The 18,931-nt window shown below is 47.6% G+C and overlaps 1 long non-coding RNA gene across 1 annotated transcript; it reads right to left on the reverse strand.

Moving 5' to 3' along the window:
• Positions 1–1,032: 1,032 nt before the first annotated feature.
• Positions 1,033–17,180, reverse strand: LOC144590577 (uncharacterized). The gene is made up of 5 exons (XR_013546450.1): positions 17,093–17,180; positions 12,273–12,306; positions 9,076–9,120; positions 3,787–3,819; positions 1,033–1,526 (listed from the first exon to the last, which is right to left on the reverse strand). It is a non-coding gene; the product is annotated as an uncharacterized LOC144590577 (long non-coding RNA).
• Between the last annotated feature and the right edge of the window lie 1,751 nt (positions 17,181–18,931).

The following is an 18,931-nucleotide window of genomic DNA, read 5'->3' on the forward strand; positions in this document are numbered from 1 at the left end:
CCCCTTACTAATCAAGAACCAGTCAACCTCTGCTTTGAAAATACCCAATGACAGCCTGCACAGCCGTCTATGGCGATGAATTCCACAGATTCACCACCCTCTGGCGAAAGATATTTCACCTCATCTCCATTCTTAAGGTATGTCCTTTCATTCTGAGGCTGTGCCCTCTGGTCCCAGACTCTCCAACTAGTGGAAACATTCTCTCCACATGCACTCTATGTAAGCCATGTCTTCTGGTCACTGCAAACCTCCCATGGTCTCTGCATTGTCCTCCACTACCTTCACCCCCCCCCCCCCCCCCCCACCCCACCCCACCTCACCCCAACCACACACACTGAACTACAAACAATTAACCCCTTCAAAACCTTTACACATTTCTGGATTTCTTTATGAGGAAAGCCCTTCTGAAGAAGGGTCTCGACCCGAAACGTCACCCATTCCTTCTCTCCCGAGATGCTGCCTGACCTGCTGAGTTACTCCAGCATTTTGTGAATAAATCGATTTGTACCAGCATCTGCAGTTATTTTCTTATGCCCTTTCAGTCCTTCCAGTCTGTGCAATCGTATTGGCCCACAAAGTTTACCTGTGGCCCAGGATGGGCTACCAGAGTGACCGATCACCCCGTGGGGCAGGGGATGTGGGAGGAGTGCCAGGGGAACCCACGGACACAGGAAGAGCATATAAACTGCACACGGATTAGAGCTGGCAGACAGCAGCACTAACTGCTGCTCCACTGTACCCTCTACTTGGTTTTCTTTCTTCCAGCCTGTTTCATCTGCTTTGCAGACTCATTTACTGAAGGCACCCAGCGGTCCTGAATCATTGTGGGTTTCCCTTCACCCTGCCAATCCAGCTCTGAGCCTGACCATTCAGTTTGGCTGCCCTGCCCCAGGAATCCAAGTCCTTCCTCTTGCATCAGTTGTGGGTCACACATTCACCTGCACCCCCTCCTGTCTCCATCCATGGCACCAGGAGAGGTCCAGACATACATAACCAATACAAGACAAGTTTTGAAATGATTTTTTATTGCTTAAAAGCCACAAAGCAAAGCATAGCTCGCATTTGCTGAACCCCTGGAGTTTCAATCTGTCTATCACACCACTTCTTTGCCTGTTTGTGTGGTGTCCTTCCTTTGCTTGTACATATGTTTCCTCTAGGTCTCTCCCCATAATAATTTTGAGAACATTGAAAGGTGCATGTCCATGTAGTGACGATGTGTGATGTGAGCACAGGTCACAGCTGAGTCTCCAATAAAGAATATTACCTTCAGGTGATAACTGCAGTGAGAATTTAGCAGCTCGACAGGACTAACACATGAACACCTCCAACTTTCTCTCTTTCCCTCTTTCAACCTGCCTCTTTTTCCTGTTTATCCATCCACCAGAGTGTCTCTGGCAGTCTCTGTTCTTCCATCCCTTTCCATCCCCTGTCCCGCTGAGCATTTGCAGAATCGTAGCGTGCTGTGCAGTTGGTTGGCTGTGAGCTCTGTACGGTTACTTGAGATACAAACGTGCTTCAGTAATAATCTGCGGGCAAAAGAAAGTGGTGAAAACCTTTCTGGGAAAGGAGCTGGAGTGAGGGTGACCAACAGTCGGTGAAGGGTCACCCCTCACTCACTCACTGTGCAAACCCCTCATTAACTCAGAAACTATCACCCCAACCCACTGGCAGGCCCTTGTCCTTGTCAACCCAAACCCTACTACCTCTCCCCCCCCCCCCTCCCCCCCATTCACTGAAGACCACTGCCCCATCCACCCATTCATCCTCTGGGGCTCTGTCACTCCAGGTCTGTCCCTGCCAGAATAGATGGGAAAACCATGCTGCTAGGGGAAGTGAGCAGGTTAGGCAGCATCTGTGGAGGGAAGGCACAGTGGACGGGACTAAACTTGAAAGGCAGATGGGCGGGATTCAATGCGGGACTGAGGCAGGTGACAGGCTGGAAGTCCATATGGGTGGTGATGAAATAAAGTTGGAGGACAGAATAGGCAGGATATATAAATTGGCTGCACGCATATAGCCTCACTGGGCAAACCATCCGTAATGTAATCTCAGGCTAGTGCCGTGACATTCTCCTTAATCAATAAAACAACTCACTCACCTCTTTTACCCTCTATCTCTCCTATACCATGCATACAGAGTCATACAGTGTGGAAACAGGCCCTTCGGCCCAACTTGCCCAAACCGACCAACATGTCCCATCTGCACTCGTCCCATCTGTCTGCTTTGGCCCATATCGCTCCAAACATATCCTATCCATGAATCTGTCTAAATGTTTATTAAACGTTGCGATAGTACCTGCCTCAATTACCTCCTCCGGCAGCTCGTTCCATACACCTGTCACCCTTTTTTGTGAATATAATACCCGTCAAATTCCTATTAAATCTTTTCCCCCTCACCTTAAACCTATGTCCTCTGGTTGTCGATTCCCCTATTATGGGCAAGAGACTGTGCATCTACCCAAACTGTTCCTCTCATGAGTTTCTACACCTCTATAAGATCACCCCTCATCGTCCTGCGCTCCAAGCTATAGTCATAGCCTATAGCTCAGGCCCTCGCGTCCTGGCAACATCCTCGTAAATCTTCTCTGCACTCTTTCCAGCTTGAGAACATCTTTCCTGTAACCTGGTGCCCAAAACTGAACACAGTACTATAAATACTCCTCGATCCAGCTGCTCTACAACACTCCCCAGATCCCTACCGTTCACCGTTTCACAACCATCTTTTAAAATAAGGCTGTAACGTAGCAAAATGTGGAAAAGATGATGGGGTCTGAATGCTTTCTGAATGCACTGCATGTCATTAAACTGGAAATAATCTAGAAATAATTTACCAGAATTTTTCATGGCTTGATGGCCTGAGTTAGAGAGAGTGATGTGTTTTGGGTGTTTAAAATCATGAGGAGAGTGAATAGAGTCTTTTATCCAGGATAGACAATCAAAAGTCAGAGGTCCTAGATTTAAGGAGAAAGGGGCAAGATGTAATAGGAACCTGAAGACCACTTTTTTCACTCAGAGGATGTTGGGTCATGGAATTAGGTGCCAGTGGAGATCATTCTTGCAGGAACTATAACAGCATTTAAAAGACTCTTGAACAGGCACATGGATACGAAAGGCGTTGAGGGATATGGGCCAAACACAGGCAAATGGAACTTGCTTATATGAGGCATTTTGGTCGGTGTGGACAGGTTAGGCCGAAGCAGCTGTATCCATGCTGTAAGAGATAGATTGTAGGAAATGTTTCCCAATGGTACATGTGTCTAGGGACAGAGGGTGTTGGTCTAAGGAGGATCCGAGGAAGACCTTTATCCATTCAGAGGGTGATTGGAATCTGGAATGATCTCCTTGAGGGGATGGGGAGGCAGAAATTTTCAGTGTTGAAGAAACATTTGCATGAGCTCCTGAATTACCAAGTGAGTAGGGTGCGGACCAAGTGGTTGGAGTTGGATACCTGATGGTCAGCATGGACACGATGGACTGAGGGTTCTGTGTTGCATGATGTGGCCATAACCCTTGCATTTCTCTTTGCCACTCTTTCTTCTCTTCTCTATTTCCCTCTCCTTCCTCCCGGTCTACCTATCTGCCTCCCTCACACTCTCCCCCCAAACTATCTCTCCCCTGTACCCCTCTCACCTCACTCTGCCTTCCAGTTCTCTGTTTCACTTCTCTCACTCACTTCCTGTTCCACCCATTGTCCTGTCACCAACATCACTTCTCCCCACTAGCGCTTAGTTGTGGACTCCTTCTCGGGATCGAGTGTTCGCTTTTATACTCAGGACTTGATACTCACTCGCTTTCCAGATGATTCTTTCCGGATTATTATCTGTGAACAGAGAGCGGAAAGATAAGGTTACCAGGTGCGGACGGACCTAAGTTAGGACATCAGGAGCAGAAATAAGGAGAGATTATCAACTATTGAACCGTGGAGAGGGAGAGCCAGGCACAGGGTGGGAACAAGTCCCACATCCCTCCCCCTCTGGAATTCCAGATTGGATTTGAGAATCGGTGAATGACAGGAGTCCACTCGGCCCATCAGGCTTGTTCCAGCTTGATGGTGGAGCTCCTTGCTGAGTCTCACTCCCCATTCCTCCCCACAGTCCAGACTTTCTCCAGTTCCCTTTGCCCATTGCTGTGAATCTACTGAGCTCCATTCAGGCAGCACATCCCAGATCACTGGAGTTCCTCGCCTGAAACTTCTCTGCTGTTGTCAATCCCCTTCCCCCCCCCCCCCGTATCTTCTGCTCTCCCTCTCTCCTGCCATCCTCCATCTATTCAATCTCTGAGAGGGCTTTCAGGGGCTTGATGAAGTCCTACCCTCAAGGCAGTGTGAAACTGGGCCAGAGGGGGTTAAAGATTGGGTAGCAGCATGGACCGGCAGCTGAGAGTGGGGGATAGTTGTATTTCAGACTGAAGGCAATGGAAACATCAAATTCATATCAAATCCAGTAAAAATTTGTGTTTCAATGAGATCACCTCTCATTCTTGGAACTAGAGTTTAGACCAAGTTTGTTCGTTCTCTCTACAGAGGAGCAGCCAGACCCCATCCCAACCCACCATTCAACCTGCTGAAGCAATGCGGCTCACCTTCCATTGAGGGTAATCTTTCCTCAGGCAGGTACAGCAGATCTGTACATATTCCAGGTGCTGTCTCACCAGTGCCCCATATAATTGGAGCAATCCTCTTAAAATAAAGCCCAACACACAACAAATAGCTCACTACCCTACATGTGAACTTTCAGTGGTTGGTGTGCAAGAACCCCATACTTGGACCTCTCCCAACACCAACACCTTTCAATTTCCCACCATTTAAAATTCTCCAACTTTCTCCACATTATTTTCCATCCGCCATGTTCTGCCCGATGTCTCTGCATAATCCTGGCTTGGTATCGTCAGCTACCTTGGATACATCATGCAGTGAGCTGGTGCAGGATCCTGACCCCAAACAGGCACCATCCCTCTGCCTCCACTGATGCTGAGTTCCTCCAGCAGTTTGTGTTTTGCTTGGACATATCCAACCTGATCTTCTAATACAATTCAGGGATATCAATTGTGAGCAGCTGGGCCCAGCATTAATCCAGCATCATTCCTGGTCACAGCCACCCAGCCCAAAAAATGACCCATTTTATCCTACTCCATCTTCTCTCAGTTGACCAAGTCCTGGCTCGTATATTTTCCTCATGGCCGAGCATGTAAATTTTGTTTAATAACCTCCTATACTCCACTTTATTAAAGGCCTCTGAGTCCAAATACATATCAACTGGGTCCTCTTTTTCATTCCTGCCTGTTGCAACTTCGAAAGACATTAAGGTTTCAGGTTGGGACACTTCTTTGGACTGATTTTGGGGGTGGGGGGGGGGGGGGTGGGAAGGAAGTTGGATGAGAGGAGGGGCAGGACAAAGCCTATGAGTCACGGGTGGATTCAGACGAATGTTTTTTGATCAGCGAATGGTTGAACAAAGTCCAGAGGGTGAGTTGAAAATTGTGAAGCTAGAGGAAGGAATGTAGTTGGAAGGAAATGGGTGAGAGAGAAATGGTTATGAGTCCAGGTGTAGCACAGGGAAGAGAGATGGACTGGGGGGAAGGAAGGGGGGAAGAAGGTGGGGGAGTTTGGTAAGTTACCCAAATTGGAGAATTAAATGTCCATATTATTAGGTTGTAAGTGACCCGTGGAATTTGAGGCACTGTTCCTCTAGTTTGTGTCTGGCCTCACTCTGGCAATGGAGGAAGCACAGGACAGAAAAGTCAGTGTTGGAATGGGAAGGGGGGTTAATGTGGTTAATAACTGGGAAATCCAGTCATCTTTGGTGGGTCGAGCTCAAGTGTCCGGCAAAACAGTCGCTGAATCTATGCTTTGTGTCACCGATATAATAAAGGCCACATCCGGAACACCTGGAACATCTGGAAGGTTAGATCACATGTGATCTAAGGAGAGATAGCTGGATGGATAGAAAATTGGCTTCATGGAAGGAAGCTGAGGCTGATGGTGGAAGGTTTCTTTTCGGACTCGAGGCCTGTGACTGGTGGTGTGCCTCAGGGTTTGGTGGTGGGCCCATTGCTGTTTGTCATCTATATCATTGATTTGGATGAGAATGTACATGATTAGCAAGTTTGCAGATAACACAAAAGTGGGTGGTATTGTAGATAGTTAAGATGGAGCTTAACTACAGCGCCTTCGAGAGCGAGTTGGCAAGCTCGCACCTGTGCCGACGTCCCGACATGGTACATTCCGCCTTTTCATGCCATCGGCCCTCCGGGACTGCACCCATGTGTTCCTGCGCCGTGACGCCCACCGGACGCCGCTCCAGAGGCCTTATGAGGGCCCGTACCGGGTGCTGGAGCACGGACAGACAACCTTTGTCTTGGACATGGGGGGCCGGCCGGAGGCCATGTCAATTGACCGCTTGAAGCCGGCCCACTTGGACATCGACCAACGGGTTGCCCAGCCTCGGTCACGAGGTTGCCCCTCTTTGCGGGTCCCACCACCTGTCCCTCCAACTGTGCCTCCGCCGGCCCCTCTGTTGGCCGATTTTCGTACGCGGTCCGGTCGGGTAGTGCGACCACCAGTGCGTTTCGTGCCTCCGGTTCTAGGGGGGGGGGTCCTGTGGCGGCTCCCAAGGGTCTGGCCATACCACTACCGACCCCTCGGCACGGGAATGGACCGGTTCAGGGGGGCGGCCCTTTGCTACGGTTATAAAGGACGAGGTTTTGGGCGCGATTTCACTCTGGCAGACTTGACCGGTCTAGCAAACGTAATAAAATCAAACCTCCCGAAATACCCGGCTCCTTGCCTTTATTTCGGGCCTTTCTCGACGCGCCACAGTTGTCAATAATTGCAGCAGGATCTTGATCGGTTGGCCAGGAGGGCTGAGGAATGGTTGATGGAATTCAATACAGAGAAATGTGAGGTGTTGCATTTTGGGAAGACTAAAATGGGCAGGATCTACACAGTCAACGGTAAGTCTCTGGGGAGAGTTGTAGAGAAGGAAGATCTAGGAGCGCAGGTACATAATTTGTTGAAAGTGGCAACACAAGTAGATAAGTGGTCAAAAAGGTTTTTGGCACACTGGCCTTCATCTGTCAGAGTATTATGTAAAGAAGTTGGGAAGTCCTGTTGCATTTATATCAGACATTGATTAGGTATTAGGCAAGATGGTGTCAAGCTGGAAAGGGTGCAGAGAAGATTTACAAGAATCTTGCCAGGATTCAAGGGCCTGAGATTTATGAGTCGTAATTATATGGAGGTTGAGCAAGCTAGGACTCTATTCATTGGAGCGCAGGAGGATGAGGGGTGATCTTATAGAGGTGTACAAAATCATGAGAGGAATAGATTGGGTAGACATACTGAGCCTCTTGCCCAGTGTAGGGGAATCAAGAACCAGAGGACATAGTTTTAAGGTGAGGGGGGGGGGAAATTTAATAGGAACCTAGGGGTAACTTTCACACAGGTTGTGGATGTATGGAATGAGCTGCCGGAGGTAGTAGAGGCAGGTAGTATCACAATGTTTAAGAAACATTTGGACAGGTGCATGGATAGGACAGGTTTAGAGAGATATGGGCCAAACATAGGCAGGTGGGGCCAGTGTAGATGGGACATGTTGGTTGGTGTGGGCAAGTTGGGCCGAAGGGCCTGTTTCCGCACGGTATGACTATCTTCCTGTCGCCCTCAGTTCTCTCTCCAACGCCATTCTTGCGAAGTACATTAATGACTTGGATGAAGGGATTAAAAGTACCATTAGCAAATTTGCAGATGATACAAAGCTGGGTGGCAGTGTGAACTGTGAGGAAGATGCTATGAGGATGCAGGGTGATTTGGACAGGTTGTGTGAGTGGGCGGATGCATGGCAGATGCAGTTTAAGGTGGATAAATGTGAGGTTATCCACTTTGGTGGAAAGAACAGGAAGGCAGATTATTGTCTGAATGGTGTCAAGTTAGGAAATGGGGAAGTACAAAGAGATCTGGGTGTCCTTGGTCATCAGTCACTTAAAGTTAGCATGCAGGTACAGCAGGCAGTGAAGAAAGCTAATGGCATGTTGGCCTTTATGACAAGAGGAGTTGAGTATAGGAGCAAAGAGGTCCTTCTGCAGTTGTACAGGGCCCTAGTGAGACCACACCTGGAGTACTGTGTGGAATTTTGGTCTCCAAATTTGAGGAAGGACATTCTTGCTATTGAGGGCGTGCAGCAAAGATTCACTAGGTAAATTCCGAAACGGTGGGACTATCGTATGTTGAAAGACTGGAGCGACTAGGCCTGTATACGCTGGAATTTAGGATGAGAGGCGGTCTTATTGAAACATATATTATTAAAGGATTAGACACATTAGAGGCAGAAAACATGTTCCCAATGTTGGGGGAGTCCAGAACCAGGGGCCACAGTTTAAGAACAAGGGGTAAGCCATTTAGAACGGATATGAGGAAATACTTTTTCATTCAGAGAGTTGTAAATCTGTGGAATTCTCTGCCTCGGAAGGCAGTGGAGGACAATTCTCTGGCTGCTTTCAAGATAGCGGAGTCAGGGGGTATGAGGAGAAGGCAGGAACGGGGTACTGATTGTGAATGATCAGCCATGATCACATTGAATGGCAGTGCTGGCTCAAAGGGCCGAATGGCCTACTCCTGCACCTATTGTCTATTGTCTAAATCTGTTGTAATTTTAAGGGGTTGCAGCTCAGGGTGAACTTGTTGTGGTACATTTGGACCAGAGTGATTTTGTCCTGAGGAGAGATTAAGCAGAATGGGCCTGTCCTCTCGAGTGGAAAATAATGAGTAATAACCTCGTGATGATTTGCATATCCATTATAGGCTTTGGGAGGGGATTTATTGTAATGTTGGTTCCTCTAGTTGAGAAGTGTAGAAGTAGGGGGTTGTTGGGATTGCAAGTTGGGACAGGCTGTTGAGCACTGAGATAAGAAAAAAATCCCCATCCTCATAGGTGGCGATTCTGTAGATTTCATCACACAGGGGTGTGGGAGCTCATCCACTGAGGGCATTCACAACAGAGATTACTAGATTTCTGGATATCAAGGGGAACATGGATTATGGGCTGGTTGTGAGCTTTTTTCATCAGGACCTGATACTTACGCAATCTTTCACAATTGATAGCTTTCTGAAGCATGCTTCGGCTTTCTGTGAACAAAGGAAAGTGGAGGTTACCAGGAGTGGACTGACCAGCTATGATTCTTCAGACAGAAAAGACGATGACAAACTAATGAAACGCGGAGAGGGAAGTGCTCCGAGCACATTACATCAGCACGTATTACTGGATGACGGATTGGCTGGAAATCTAAATAAAATAGAAAACAATAAATAACCTCAGCAAGTCAGGTAACGTTTATGGGGAAAGAAACAGATGTAACATTTCAGGTTCAACATCCCACTACAGTATCAGCAAAGGAAAGCACAAAAGGTAATTGAAGTTGCAGAAACATCCTGAAAAGGTCAGGAAAAAGGAGGCTTGGATCAGGTCCAGGTGGCTGGGACAAAGCGTATCCCTGGAGAATGTAGCGGACTGGAGGGCATATTTATAGTAATGGAATCACACAGCACAGAAACAGGCCCATAGGCACAACCTGCCCATGCTGACCAATATGCCCCATCTATATTAGACAGTAGATAATAGGTGCAGGAGTAGGCCATTCGGCCCTTCGAGCCAGCACCGCCATTCAATGTGATCATGGCTGATCATTCTCAATCGGTACCCCGTTCCTGCCTTCTCCCCACACCCCCAGACTCCGCTATCCTTAAGAGCTCTATCTAGCTCTCTCTTGAATGCATTCAGAGAATTGGCTTCCACTGCCTTCTGAGGCAGAGAATTCCACAGATTTACAACTCTCTGACTGAAAAAGTTTTTCCTCATCTCCATTCTAAATGGCCTACCCCTTATTCTTAAACTGGCCTCTGGTTCTGGACTACCCCAACATTGGGAACATGTTTCCTGCCTCTAAGGTGTCCAACCCCTTAATAATCTTATATGTTTCGATAAGATCCCCTCTCATCCTTCTGAATTCCAGTGTATACAAGCCTAGCCACTCCAGTCTTTCAACATATGATAGTCCCACCATTCCGGGAATTAACCTAGCAAACCTACGCTGCATGCCCTCAATAGCAAGAATATCCTTCCTCAAATTTGGAGACCAAAACTGCACACAGTACTCCAGGTGCGGTCTCACTTGGGCCCTGTACAACTGCAGAAGGACCTCTTTGCTCCTATACTCAACTCCTCTTGTTATGAAGGCCAACATTCCATTGGCTTTCTTCACTGCCTGCTGTACCTGCATGCTTCCTTTCAGTGACTGATGCACTAGGACACCCAGATCTTGTTGTACGTCACCTTTTCCTAACTTGACACCATTCGGATAATAATCTGCCTTCCTATTCTTGCCACCAAAGTGGATAACCTCACACATATCCACATTAAACTGCATCTGCCATGCATCCGCCCACTCACACAACCTGTCCAAGTCACCCTGCAACCTCATAACATCTTCCTCACAGTTCACACTACCACCCAGCTTTGTATCAACTGCAAATTTGCTAATGGTACTTTTAATCCCTTCATCCAAGTCATTAATGTATATATTAAATAGCTGCGGTCCCAGCACCGAGCCTTGCGGTACCCCACTAGTCACTGCCTGCTATTCTGAAAGGGACCCATTTATCCCCACTCCTTGCTTTCTGTCTGCCAACCAATTTTCCATCCATGTCAGTACCCTACCCCCAAAACCATGTGCTCTAATTTTGCCCACTAATCTCCTATGTGGGACCTTGTCGAACGCTTTCTGAAAGTCTCCACATCCACCGGTTCTCCCCTGTCAATTTTCCTAGTTACATCCTCAAAAAATTCCAGAAGATTAGTCAAGCATGATTTCCCCTTCGTAAATCCATGCTGACTCGGAACGATCCTGTTACTGCTATCCAAATGCTCCGCAATTTCATCTTTTATAATTGACTCCAGCATCTTCCCCACCACTGATGTCAGACTAACTGGTTTATAATTTCCTGTTTTCTCTCTCCCTCCTTTCTTAAAAGTGGGATAACATTAGCTACCCTCCAATCCACAGGAACTTATCCTGAATCTATAGAACATTGGAAAAGGATCACCAATGCGTCCACAATTTCAAGAGCCACCTCCTTAAGTACCCTGGGATGCAGACCATCAGGCTCAGGGGATTTATCAGCTTTCAGTCCCATCAGTCTACCCAACACCATTTTCTACCTAATGTTCCTTCAGTTCCTCCGTCACCCTAGGATCTCTGGCCACTAGAACATCTAGGAGATTGTTTGATTGTTATACTAGTCCCACCTACTTGCACTTGGCCCATATCCCTCCTTCATTATCCATGTACCCATCCATATACCCAACATTCCATTTTCCCACCACCCTCTGTGTGAAAAAGTTGCCCCTTAGGTTCCTATTAAATCTTTCCCCTATCACCCTAATCCTATGGCTTCTGATTCTTGATTTCCCTACTCTGGGTAAAAGACCTTATCTATTCCACTCATGATCTTATACTCACTCCTCTGTAAGTTCATTCCTCATCCTCCTGCATTCCAGGGAATAAAGTCCTAGACTGCCCAATCACTCCCTGTAGCTCAGGCCCTCAAGTCCTGGCACGGCACGGTAGCGCAGCGGTAGAGTTGCTGCTTTACAGCGAATGCAGCGCCGGAGACTCAGGTTCGATCCTGACTACGGGTGCTGTACTGTAAGGAGTTTGTACGTTCTCCCCGTGACCTGCGTGGGTTTTCTCCGAGATCTTCGGTTTCCTCCCACACTCCAAAGACGTACAGGTATGTAGGTTAATTGGCTGGGTAAATGTAAAAATTGTCCCTAGTGGGTGTAGGATAGTGTTAATGTACGGGGATCGCTGGGCGGCACGGACTTGGAGGCCGAAAAGGCCTGTTTCCGGCTGTATATATATGATATGATATATGATATGATAACATCCTTGTAAATGATGTTCGTAAAGGAAAACTAAAGGGCAAAAAAGAAGGCCTGGCAGACCTCTGGCAGATAAGATGCAAGAGACTCCAATGAGTTTTTGTAACATTTTATGCGTGGGTGGGGGTGGGACACATGACATGGGGGGGAGGAGATATGACACGGGGGGGGGGGGGGGGGGGGAGATATGACACGGGGGGGGGGGGGGGGAGATATGACACGGGGGGGGTGGAATACGGAAGAGACGGCGCCGAGGACTCCTGTACATTGGTAACATTAGGTCCCTGTCTCACAACACAAACACCTTGCAACAAAGAACCATTAATTGAGCATTACATACCTTTGGTATTACGTTTGCACAACTTTCCACACGTCTGCAACAATAGACAATAGACAATAGACAATAGGTGCAGGAGTAGGCCATTCAGCCCTTCGAGCCAGCACCGCCATTCAATGCGATCATGGCTGATCACTATCAATCAGTACCCCGTTCCTGCCTTCTCCCCATACCCCCTCACTCCGCTATCCTTAAGAGCTCTATCCAGCTCTCTCTTGAAAGCATCCAACGAACTGGCCTCCACTGCCTTCTGAGGCAGAGAATTCCACACCTTCACCACCCTCTGACTGAAAAAGTTCTTCCTCATCTCCGTTCTAAATGGCCTACCCCTTATTCTCAAACTGTGGCCCCTTGTTCTGGACTCCCCCAACATTGGGAACATGTTATCTGCCTCTAATGTGTCCAATCCCCTAATTATCTTATATGTTTCAATAAGATCCCCCCTCATCCTTCTAAATTCCAGTGTATACAAGCCCAATCGCTCCAGCCTTTCAACATACGACAGTCCCGCCATTCCGGGAATTAATCTAGTGAACCTACGCTGCACACCCTCCATAGCAAGAATATCCTTCCTCAAATTTGGAGACCAAAACTGCACACAGTACTCCAGGTGCGGTCTCACCAGGGCCCGGTACAACTGTAGAAGGACCTCTTTGCTCCTATACTCAACTCCTCTTGTTACGAAGGCCAACATTCCATTGGCTTTCTTCACTGCCTGCTGAACCTGCATGCTTCCTTTCATTGACTGATGCACTAGGACACCCAGATCTCGTTGAACTCCCCCTCCTCCTAACTTGACACCATTCAGATAATAATCTGCCTTTCTATTCTTACTTCCAAAGTGAATAACCTCACACTTATCTACATTAAACTGCATCTGCCATGTATCCGCCCACTCACACAACCTGTCCAGGTCACCCTGCAGCCTTATTGCATCTTCCTCACAATTCACACTACCCCCCAACTTAGTATCATCTGCAAATTTGCTAATGGTACTTTTAATCCCTTCGTCTAAGTCATTAATGTATATCGTAAATAGCTGGGGTCCCAGCACCGAACCTTGCGGTACCCCACTGGTCACTGCCTGCCATTCCGAAAGGGACCCATTTATCCCCACTCTTTGCTTTCTGTCTGTTAACCAATTTTCTATCCATGTCAGTACCCTACCCCCAATACCATGTGCCCTAATTTTGCCCACTAATCTCTTATGTGGGACCTTGTCGAAGGCTTTCTGAAAGTCGAGGTACACCACATCCACTGACTCTCCCTTGTCAATTTTCCTAGTTACATCCTCAAAAAATTCCAGTAGATTTGTCAAGCATGATTTCCCCTTCGTAAATCCATGCTGACTCGGAACGATCCCGTTACTGCTATCCAAATGCTCAGCAATTTCGTCTTTTATAATTGACTCCAGCATTTTCCCCACCACTGATGTCAGACTAACTGGTCTATAATTACCCGTTTTCTCTCTCCCTCCTTTCTTAAAAAGTGGGATAACATTTGCTATCCTCCAATCCACAGGAACTGATCCTGAATCTATAGAACATTGAAAAATGATCTCCAATGCTTCCACTATTTCTAGAGCCACCTCCTTAAGTACTCTGGGATGCAGACCATCAGGCCCTGGGGATTTATCAGCCTTCAGTCCCATCAGTCTACCCAAAACCATTTCCTGCCTAATGTGGATTTCCTTCAGTTCCTCCATCACCCTAGGTTCTCCAGCCCCTAGAACATTTGGGAGATTGTGTGTATCTTCCTCAGTGAAGACAGATCCAAAGTAACGGTTTAACTCGTCTGCCATTTCTTTGTTCCCCATAATAAATTCCCCTGCTTCTGTCTTCAAGGGACCCACATTTGCCTTGACTATTTTTTTCCTCTTCACGTACCTAAAAAAACTTTTGCTATCCTCCTTTATATTATTGGCTAGTTTACCCTCGTACCTCATCTTTTCTCCTCGTATTGCCTTTTTAGTTAACTTTTGTTGCTCTTTAAAAGAGTCCCAATCCTCTGTCTTCCCACTCTTCTTTGCTATGTTATACTTCCTCTCCTTAATTTTTATGCTGTCCCTGACTTCCCTTGTCAGCCACAGGTGTCTCTTACTCCCCTTAGAGTCTTTCCACCTCTTTGGAATAAATTGATCCTGCAACCTCTGCATTATTCCCAGGAATACCTGCCATTGCTGTTCTACCGTCTTCCCTGCTAGGGCCTCCTTCCAATCAATTTTGGCCAGCTCCCGCCTCATGCCTCTGTAATCCCCTTTGCTATACTGTAATACCGACACTTCCGATTTTCCCTTCTGCCTTTCCATTTGCAGAGTAAAACTTATCATGTTGTGATCACTGCCTCCTAATGGCTCTTTTACCTCTAGTCCCCTTATCAGATCAGGATCATTACACAACACTAAATCCAGAATTGCCTTCTCCCTGGTAGGCTCCAGTACAAGCTGTTCTAAGAATCCATCTCGAAGGCACTCTACAAACTCTCTTTCCTGGGGTCCATTTCCAACCTGATTTTCCCAGTCTACCTGCATGTTGAAATCTCCCATAACCACCGTAGCATTACATTTTTGACATGCCAATTTTATCTCCTGATTTAACTTGCACCCTAAGTCGAGGCTACTGTTTGGGGGCCTATAGATAACTCCCATTAGGGTCTTTTTACCCTTACAATTTCTCATTTCTATCCATACTGATTCAACATCTCCTGATTCTATGTCACCCCTTGCAAGGGAATGAATATCATTCCTTACCATCAGAGCAACCCCACCCCCTCTGCCCACCTGTCTGTCTTTTCTATACGTTGTGTACCCCTGAATATTCAGTTCCCAGCCCTGGTCCTCTTGTAGCCATGTCTCAGTGATCCCTACAACATCATACTTGCCCATGACTAACTGAGCCTCAAGCTCATCCACTTTATTTTTTATACTACGCGCAAAAACAAATAAGTTTTGTTTCTGCTGCACATCAACATTCATCGCTCATAAGTAAATACAAATTCTTGTATCCCTTCCTCCCCCTCACCAACATACCGTCCCCACATTCCTCACCCTCTCTGCTTAATCCCCATTAACCCATGTGCTCCCTCTCAGTATTCCCACCTCTCCACACACTCTCCCTCTCTGGCACACAATCACATTGGAGAGTAGCAACGATTTGTGAACAAAAACTGATCTGTGTTCCTGTTGCATTGTACAGCTCTCTGTCCATCTACACAGGTTCACAACCCAATGGTATGAACATTGAATTCACCAATATCAAGTAATACCCCCATGCCCTCTCTCGTTTCCGTTCCCCCCTCCTACACCCGGTGCAGCCCATTTATTTCACTATCTCCCATCTGCCCCTTCACACCCCACCATTTTCCTTCCTCAGTGTGCTCATCTCCCATCCCCAGATCCCTCATTTCTCTTTTATTCCCCCCTCTTCCCCCCCCACACACAATACTGCACACAATACTCCAAATGTGCCCTGACCATAGTTTATAAAGCTGCAACATGATCACCTGATTCTAAAACCCACATCTGACTAATGAAGGTAAGCAAGTTGTCTGCCTTCTTTACCTCCCTATCCATGTTGTGCTTCCACTTTCAGTAAACTATAGACTTGCTCCTCATGATTTCCTCTGCAGATAATGCTATGGAGGGTTTAATTTATAAGGATCAGACTCGAGCAGAGGGCAAAGCTTTAAAGTGAGAGTGGCAAAGTTTAAAGGAGAGTGGTGGGTGCCTGGAACACACTGCTGAGGGTAGTGGTGGAGGCAGATACAATAGTGACATTTGAGGCCTTTAAATAAGTACATGGATATGCAGGGAATGGAGGGATGTGGATCATGTGCAGGTGGAGGAGATTAGTTTATCTTGGCATCATGAACAGCACTGACATTGTGGGCCAAAGGGCCTGTTCCTGTGCTGCATTGTACTGATAGGCCTGGAACAATGCAGGGTGTAACACAGGGAACTTCGATCATGTGGATGATCACAGTCTTTTCCCAAGGGCGGGAGAGTGTAAAACTAGATTTTCGATGAGAGGGGAAAGATTTAAAAGAGATCTGAGGGTGGTGGGAGTATGAAATGAGCTGCCAGAAGAGGTGGGAGGAGCGAGTACAATAACAATATTTCAAAGTTATACGGACAGGTACATGGATTGGAAAGGTTTAGAGGAGTATGGGCCAAACGCAACCTAATGGGTGTGGCTCGAGGTGAACACTTTGGTTAGCATGGAAGAGGTGCTGAAGGCCCTGTTTCCATGCTGCATAGCTCTCTGTCTATATGATCTATATTCTGCCTCTCCCTCTACCCATCCATCTCTTTCTCCCTGCCTGTATAGCTCTCCATCTCTTCACATCTGTCCTCCTCCCCTCTTTTCACACATCTATCTGTAACTATCTATCTATCTTCCTGTGTCTGCCTGTTTCCCACATCTGTTTGTTTTGTCAGGCATCTGTGCATCTCCCCCTTCTCTCTCTCCCTCGCTGCATCCTTTATCTCCCACTCTCTCTCTGCCACTCACACACTGTTGCTCTCTCCTTGAACTCTCCATCTTTTCCATCCCATCTCTTTGTGCTCTGTCCTCAATCTCCTCTCCTTCTCATTGTCCCCCCTCTGTCACTCTTACTCTCTCCATCACTTCTCCCTCAGACTCTCTCTCTGTCCGTCCTCCTCCTCTCCCTCCTTCCATCTCTCTCTCTCTCCATCTCCCTGCCTCTGTCTATCTTCTTCCATATATTTGTCTCTCTGCCACCCTTCCTCATTTTGTCTCTCTCTCCTCCCGTGGATGGTGGTGGTGGGGCTGTATGTCAGTGAGATACACACATCAGGTCCTCACCTGTAGTAGTTCAGACCTTTCTCAAAGTACTCACGCACTGTTAATGTCTGAGTAGCAGGCTTACCGTGTGCCTCCCATTCATGGGACCTGTGGAAAGAGATTAGGAACAGCAATGTTTCAATATGAAGAGTTTTCAAGAGTGCAGAGCTGAAAGATGGATTGAAGGAGAAACAGAAACTGTCTTTGAATGATATTGGTGGTGAGACCACACTTGGACTATTGTGCAAAGTTCCAGTCACCCAACTACAGGAATTATTCCAACTAAATATATAGGAATAATTTCAACAATGGGAACCCCGTCATTAAGTTGGAAAGGGTACAGAAGAGATTCATGAGGATGTAACAGGGACAGGAGGGATTGAATGATATGGAGGGACTGGACAGGCTGAGGCTGTTTTCACTGGAGCGAAGAAGGCAATAAAGTGACTGCTTTCCCAGGGTTGGGGTGTCTAAAACATGAGGGCATAGGTTTAAGGTGAAAGGGGAAAGATTTAAAGGGGACCTAAGGGGCAATCTTTTCCACACAGACGGTGCTACATTTACGGAATAAGCTGACAGAGGTCATGTAGAGATGGATTTAAAAGACATTTGGACAGGCATATGGATAGAAATGTTTAGAGGAAGTTAAAAACAAGTTGGTGGAGGAACTTAGCAGACCAGACAGTATCTGCAGGGAGAAAATGGACTGATGACTTTTCAGATCAGGACCTTTCTCCAGTCTGAAGACCAGGAACCAAAACATTATTTATCCAGTTGGAAGGGGAGGGGTAGGGGTAGGGGTGGGGGTGGGGAGAGTGGGTGATGTCCATGGTGGGGGTGGGGGTGGGGAGAGTGGGTGATGAAGGAGAATGTCCATGGGAGGGGAGCGATGATGGGGGAGAATGTCCATAGGAGGGGTGGGGGCAGGGAGGGTGGGTGATGAGGGAGAGTGTCCGTGGGTGGGGAGGGGGTGGAGAGAGTGAGTGTTGGGGGAGAGTGTCAGTGGGAGGGGAGGGGTGATGGGGGAGAATGTCCACAGGAGGGGTGGGGTTGGGGAGAGTGGGTGATGAGGCACAGTGTCCATGGATGGGGAGAGTGGGTGATGGGGGAGAGTGTCCGTGGGAGGGGTGTAGAGAGTGGGTGGTGTGAGTGTCCATTGAAGGGTGGGAAGGGGGTGGGGAGAGTGGGTGATGGGGCAGAGTGTCCATAGGAGGGGTGGGGATGGGGAGAGTGGGTGATGGGGGAGAGTGGGTGATGGGGGAGAGTGGTGGGGAGAGTGGGTGATGGGGCAGAATGGTGGGGAGAGTGTCCGTGGGAGGGGATCCAGTGGGTTGGAGATTTGACTCATATGAAGGTACAGCACAGCAGTCAGTTATTTGGCTTACTGAGTCTGCACTGACCACCAAGCACCCATTTTATGATCAATTGCCCCATAGATTCTCCCCCTTAATTTATAGCAGCCAATTAACGTAGCCCTCACACATCTTTTGAATGTGGGAAGAATCCAGAGCACCCTTGGGAAGCCCACAGAATAACAGGGAGAATGTACAAACACAGGCAGAGGCAGATATCAGGATTGAACCAGGGGTTACTGGAGCCGTGTGGTGGTAGCTTTACTAGTTGTACCACTGTGCCACCTAAACCATTGAACAGACAAACTTTGGTGTTCAAACCCAAGGATTGCAGGTGTGCAGTACACAAGGTTGCCAGCACAGGTGTGCACAATATTTCCCTTCATTTGTCAGGCACTAAATAAGAACAGTGTTACAACTTTATCTATTGGTCAGGCCACACCTGGAGCAGTAAGTGCAGGCAGGTCGTGCAGGAGTGAGTGCCCTGTGGTCATTCCCCTTGCAGACA

This window comes from Rhinoraja longicauda, unplaced genomic scaffold (assembly GCF_053455715.1).
Source record: "Rhinoraja longicauda isolate Sanriku21f unplaced genomic scaffold, sRhiLon1.1 Scf000217, whole genome shotgun sequence".
In the NCBI taxonomy this organism is placed as follows: Eukaryota; Metazoa; Chordata; class Chondrichthyes; order Rajiformes; family Arhynchobatidae; genus Rhinoraja; species Rhinoraja longicauda.